General features: G+C 35.4%; 1 protein-coding gene and 1 long non-coding RNA gene across 3 annotated transcripts in view; one reads left to right on the top strand and one right to left on the bottom strand.

The window, feature by feature from the left end:
* Positions 1–1,770, top strand: part of trim13 (tripartite motif containing 13) — an 11,137-nt gene extending 9,367 nt beyond the window's left edge. The window contains exons 3-4 of one of the 2 annotated variants that reach the window (XR_001636132.1): positions 398–490; positions 1,035–1,770. The gene's annotated coding sequence lies outside the window, so the exon portion shown is untranslated. Of the gene's footprint in view, positions 1–200; positions 271–397; positions 491–1,034 lie in introns of those variants that run through there. The other variant, XM_016509673.1, reaches the window with a different exon arrangement.
* LOC107706094 (uncharacterized) overlaps positions 359–6,620 on the bottom strand; it is a 9,015-nt gene continuing 2,753 nt past the window's right edge. The window contains exons 2-3 of the long non-coding RNA XR_001636133.1: positions 2,743–2,785; positions 359–425 (exon numbers count right to left, since the gene is read on the bottom strand). This is a non-coding gene — a long non-coding RNA (uncharacterized LOC107706094). The remainder of the gene's footprint in view (positions 426–2,742; positions 2,786–6,620) is intronic.

The raw sequence follows: 6,620 nt of genomic DNA on the forward strand, positions 1-6,620 counted from the left end.
CATAAACACTTTAAGTGTGAAACCTCATTAAAATGAAATGCATTTTCATTTGCATGCTCAAACGAGACCCCTCCGTACTAATGCTACTGATTCACAGATGCACATCTTTCGAATGATGCATGAACATCTCCACACACACACACACACACACACACACACACACACACAGTCTTTCTCTTCTCTCTCTCTCGACTGCGTAGGTCCCAGGAATTGATGCTGCAGCACATCACGGCCTGCATCGCTGTATCACCACAAACCATTCTGTGCTGCTACACCATCACCTAGAGAGGGTCCCTCTCTCTCAATCACACTCACACCCTTGGCAACATGACCAAGCACTGCCAGAATCACAGAGCGAGTGAGTGACTCCTCTCCTCCCTCTCTCTCTTTCTCTCAGCAGGGCTTGAGGAATTCCAGGACTCCACCTGAAACACAGAAGAGAGGAGGACGCTTGAGTGAGAACATACACACAGCAGCTGGACGTGATGCTGTCAGTTTGCAGTAAAATACTTCAGTGTCTACTGCTGTGTTTGCCTGCAAACCATTTGTATCCAATAAGAACAAAAAGTGTCATTTCTACATTTGTGTGCAGGACCTGCTAATGTACAATTAAGTGTTCAGGATATACATATTGAGTTGATATTTTTTTATTTCTTACTTTTGCATGCTTATAATGTACATTTCTAAATATATTTTATTATGTCTGATAAAAAAAAAAACTTTAATGATAGCATACATAAGTAAAATGTATATTTATTACTACTTCTTATTGCACACTGAATCACATAATATTTTACACTTCAGTAAAAAAGCACCTACAAGTCAAAACTAAATGTTATGCCACGATTTAAAAGATCCATCATTCCCAGTGGGTCCTGGACTGTTTTGGCATATTTACTTTTTATTATATTTTGAAACAGGACACAAGAGACGACTAAAATGAGGCATTACAAGAGTTTTAAATAGTAATCAAAAATTTATTTTTACATCATCATCCCCAGTGGTACATTACCCTCCGTTCTTATTTTCCACAGGCTGGATTTTCTGCAGACACACCTCTCAGCAACTTTCAAGCATTATACTGAAACCTGTCCTCTGGCAACTTCATCAGAAATAATGATATTAAAGAAAACAAGAAACTAGCACCATTGTCTTCTAGACCAGACTGGATTTAACCTCCAAGATGGTGATTCAGCACTGACAACATCCAGCCTCGTAGTCATCTTCAACAGCAGGAACAGACCTGCCACCAGCTTCCCAAAGTGCTGCCCCACAACTGAAGAAGACATCTCTTATGCCCACAATATGCTAAATAAGATATCTATTCTTTCTGAATCAATTCCTTTGCTATGTGCTTTATGTACAGTTACGATAAAAAAGCTCATGTTAATGTTTACCAAGTCAGAGTTGACGTGAGACATCATTAACATAATAAAGACCTAATAAAAAAAAAAAAACTGAAGTAATGATAGTAATATTAGATATATTTATACACCCAACAATAGATTGGCAAACACAGAATCTCAAAAACAAAGTATTTTCTTTGACACATCAGCTTCCTAAAGATTTAGAATTTAGTTATATCTTAAAATGTAATTTAATTGTGTTGAATTATATTTGATTTTGGAGAATTGTAGCATTAAACAATATTTCAAGTACACTTCCATGCCTGCTTTTTAGTAGAATAATGTGAAACAGCAGAAAGGTGAGATTTCCAGTGAGTGTACTAAATAACACAGCATTTTACAGCCAACAACACCACTTGTGATGAACCGATTAAATCCTTTTCTTGAAATATAACAGTTTGTATCTTTATTAGTATACTAAAATATATTAATTATAATAAAAGATTAATTAATGACCAGTTTCAAGCACCTGTTTATTATGACCACTAAGGTGTAACATTGACTCCAAGGTTACGACCTGACTTAACATAACTAATAGTTTGAGTCAGTGATGCAACATGTATTCACGGCCAAGAAACTGTCCATTGTGACAATGCTACAATATTTATATACTGTTTAGCTCCTGATATAGTCACTGACAGTAAAATAGTTTTTCTCTTGTATAAAAAAAAAAAAAACTAGTGTAGGAGGTTTTGACAGCAAACAAGAGTAGATGAATTATCCAAAATTAGCCATTTAGTTCTGTCACCCCAACAAAACCTAATGCCTAGTTGTGATCTATGAGATTGACAGGAAGACAACTAGAACCTCTCACACACAATATAGTCAGTGCTAGAGTAGTTTTATGAGGCAGTGGCCTGCACTTGATAATGACAACAAACTTGTAATTGCTTCTAAACAAGAGTTGGCATCCGAAATATTTTTTTTTCTTCCAGCATTTACTTGAGTTAACACCTCAAAGGCAAGAAATACAAATAAAACCACTACAGACATTACAGTGAATTTGCACTTTCACAGAAGCTAGGGCTAAGCCACCACTGCCTGAAAAAAAGGGATTCAAAATCATGATAGGCAAATGTAAGTACATTTAAAAAAAATAAAATAAAAATTGTTTTACACTTCACTTGTGCAAACAAGCACTGTGTCGATCTAAAGCGGACATCTCATTGCTTGAAGGGGATTTTAAAGCCTTAATACCATGATGGCAAATGCTGAAAGTGTAATTTACTTGGTATATAGCACCTGAACTGCCTAGTTGCTATAAAAATGTGTTTTAGCTCCTCTCTTAAAACAATTAACACAACATATAAAATAAATTGCATAGAGATGTTATTACCTTGAATTGTTTTCTAGTTTCTGATGTCACAACCAGGCAAATTCTGGAAAAAAAGAAGAAAGGTCAAGAAAGGCAGTTTTAAGAAGCTGGTGTAACAGACAGCAGAACAATTTAAAAACAGATACATATATAGTTTAAAAAAATAATAATTAAATACACATACTTTGGAAAAAAAAAAAAAAAAAAAAAAATCAACTTATATTTAGGGCTACTTTTGAATAATTAAAAGTATGAGTACTGTTTTGAAGTGTGGTGTTTGTTGAAAGTTAACTGTAATATTTCCAGGAAAGCATTCACTATGCACAGTGTACAATATGCAGTATTTAGTTGGCCCATAGTAAATGAAGCCTGGCTCTATGATATTCATCAAGTCTTTCCCTCAGGACACCGCTGACGTCAGTCATGCCGTATTTTCTCTGCTCAAAGACTTTATTTACGAAATTTCTACATGTTGCATTTAGGAAAAAAGAAGGCTTTCTTGCATTTCCCAGCAGAGTGAAAGAGGCAGACGGTTGTTCGAGCTGGCAGTGCTGAGCTCATTATGTTAAAACTTTCTTAAGCTTTTTTCCACTGGCCAGACTCCTCGTAAATGGTTGCTTTCTTTTGTTTTATTTGGTGTCACTCTGTTTTATACGATCTTTCAGTGTGGAGTGTTAGAACAGACTGACAGTAACCCACCCTATCTTTATGAGTGTCACACAGTGTCAAAGTATGTTTGTACTGAATGCTGAAAGTACCTGTTGTTATCAGAACTGTAGCTTCTCTACTACAACAGCCTCTCCAAATGTTCTCAGTACAGTGTGTGTGTGTGTGTGTGTGTGTGTGTATGAGAGAAAGTTGCTGTGAGCTATGCGAGTGGATGTGTGTTCTCTGATATCACTGCAGTGTGTGAGGTGTAAAATATTACTATAATATCATGTATAATATGTATTATAAAACCAATACATCAATCTTAAATACACCCTTAAAAATACATTCACTTCAAAGATACAAATAATAATAAGAATGATCTAAACTATTATTGGCCTATACAAGGACATGGATTATAAGACAGAAACCATTTCTGAAATTTACATCTAATGCCTCATGTTAAGCTCTTTCAAATCCACTAGATATTTTTCAGAAAAATAAAAAAATTATGCATTTCTTTTAGATGTGAACCAGAGATACACGTGTAGCACAAAAACAGAGACTGACGAGAAAACGTTTTCCCCCCTCCTTTCACCAACTCCCCACGTTTCTTTTCCCACTCTCTCTCTCACACACACACACACACACACAGTAAGCCTTGTGCTAAGATATTATAAATGAGTAACTTCACAGGAAGCATCTGACCACATGAATTTTTATCATGGAGAAAAAAAAAAGACCAAAAGTTATCAGACAACTATCAGAGCTGAAAAGGAGACTTGGGAAAAACAAACATTTATAACGAATTTGAGTAACAGAGCAGGTCAAACAAAATACAGCCTGGTTAGATAACTCAAACTCCATAAATCAAACAATTTCAAAAATATGTGGGGTTATTTTTATGCTTAAAAATATATTTTTAAAAAGTGTTACCATCAAAGGGATATTAAAAGTTCTTTCAACTCTATAATGCGTGTAGTTGGCCAAGCCTCCATTTTGGGGTTTAATCGTGTGCACTAGCAACATCAAAATCCCAAAAGATAAGTGCACATTACGTGCACAATATTACGCTATAATTTTAAGTTGTGCTGTAATTATATAATTTGAATATATACAAGGCAGTACATGAGCACACAACTCTGATAACCTAGAAAGTGGTCATGTGCATATGTGTGTGCGCGAGGAGGACCGTCAGAGCCCCTAAACGAGTCTCTGTGAGTGAGAGGGGGTGTGAATGAATGTATAACATTTAACCTCTCTCTGCTTGTATTTTACTGAGCTCACATGACCTCAGGGTCAAAGGGTATCACCTTCCACTCCTCCATCAACATCAGCATGTGACACGCTCGCACACTCCGAGAGACTCGGCCTTATGCAGGAAACCCACCCATGTAATTATTTTGTCAGTTAAATGGTCAAAAGAAAATGTAGCAAAATTACACATTTTATTTCACACATTTAACTTAAGATCACTGAAGTAGGAAGCAAGTAAATTCAGTAAATTCAAGTAAATTTTTCTTTGCAGGAAAAATATAAAATGTTAAAAATAAATAAAACCATGAATAATTAATTACTTCTGTGGTGTGCAAATATACACGCAGCATTCATATTCAAACCCTGTAATATAACTTCACTTCTACATTTGTAGTTATGAAAACTCTGTCTGTGTGTGTGTGTGTCTGTGTTTGTCTCTCTCAAACACATTTTCTGCAATCTAAAAAAAAAAAAAAACTCAAGACTGTGTAAATATTTAGTCAAAGAAAGAATGACAGCAGGCAAGCCCTGCACACCTGTACGGCACTGCTGCACCTGAGTACGGCTGAAACTACACACAGCAATACACACCTGTGCCCTGACTGCAACCTCTCACTGTTACACACATGCATTGATCAAAGAAAGCTCTGCAACACTGCAAATACACCGCATCCAACCCAAACTTAAACTCTATCATTAATTAGAGAGATACTCTAAACAGTCAATATCAGAGCTGTAAGTCTCAGAGTTAGAACTGGCCTGCTTTATACAAAAAAAATTTAGCCCTCACACACACACACACTACTTTCCCTGTAATCATTAAAAGAGTGTGGGTGATGTCACAGAGACATTCTGTGTGCCTGTGACCGCACATTTGCTCCTGCACATCACAATAGGCCAAAACAAGAACAACACTGAAGTTTCTATTTGTAAAAAAAAAAAAAAAATGTAATTCAGTTTAACTTGTCACATCACCACTATTGCACAGTTAATGGCAAACTCAGAAAATGCTGGCATGGTGTATGACAAAATTAACATGGAGTATCTCATAAAATTACCCGCACCATTAACTGATAAATAAGCCCCATATTAAAACAGAGTGTGTATATTACAGCCTCTGGTCAGGAGATCTGAAGTGTAAGACTTCATTTCCTGCAAGTTCACGTTTACACTCTCTCACACTCGTGAGCACATAAAGCATGACTGACTTAATGTATTCTTGTTTTTTTTTCTAACTAGTTTAATTCTGTACACACCACAATTTAACTTCTCTAGTCTGGTGACTTTTACTTTTAAAAACTCAGTAGAGCTGGCAGCATAAAAACTCAGCTTCTCCCAAAATTCAGCCCTGGACACACCAGCAAAATGTCACAATGTCTTAACATACAACATATTTTAAGTTCAACTGCCCACACTAAAATCGTGTTATCTATATCATTATATTATCAACACTAAAAAAAAAATAAATAATGTAAATGCAAAATTAACATATTTAAATAAAAAAAAATTAAAAACAATTGGATCTTTCCTCTAAGCATGCAAACAAAGACTACAAGTGAATAGGGACATAAGTTAAAAAAAAAAGAGCCTGTGGGTGGAAAATTGCTAGTTTTTTCCCTAAATGAGCAAAAATTGGTGTACAAAATAGATACCACTAAATAATACTGGTATAGATAATAGATGTATATCAACTTCAAGTGTAAAGACTGAGTTATCTGCCTAAAATAACCTGCAAGTTAAACTGATTACATATTTTGATGGCAATAAATCATAGGTACTCTGTCAGTCCTATGGAGTGCATTAATTTTAACTTTGTGTGGGATTAAGTTGTTAAAGTGTTTCCAACAGTGAACTTCTTTGAAAATACAGATAATACAAAGTAATACTGTTATACTACTAATTAGTATAAAATGCCTACTGTAGGTGATATTCCTGAAATATGATTAAAATAGCCTAGTGATGACTAAAATGTGTCTGTGCACTGTAAAAACTGG

Source organism: Sinocyclocheilus rhinocerous, unplaced genomic scaffold (assembly GCF_001515625.1).
Source record: "Sinocyclocheilus rhinocerous isolate Xijiao unplaced genomic scaffold, SAMN03320098_v1.1 scaffold2369, whole genome shotgun sequence".
Classification (NCBI taxonomy): domain Eukaryota; kingdom Metazoa; phylum Chordata; class Actinopteri; order Cypriniformes; family Cyprinidae; genus Sinocyclocheilus; species Sinocyclocheilus rhinocerous.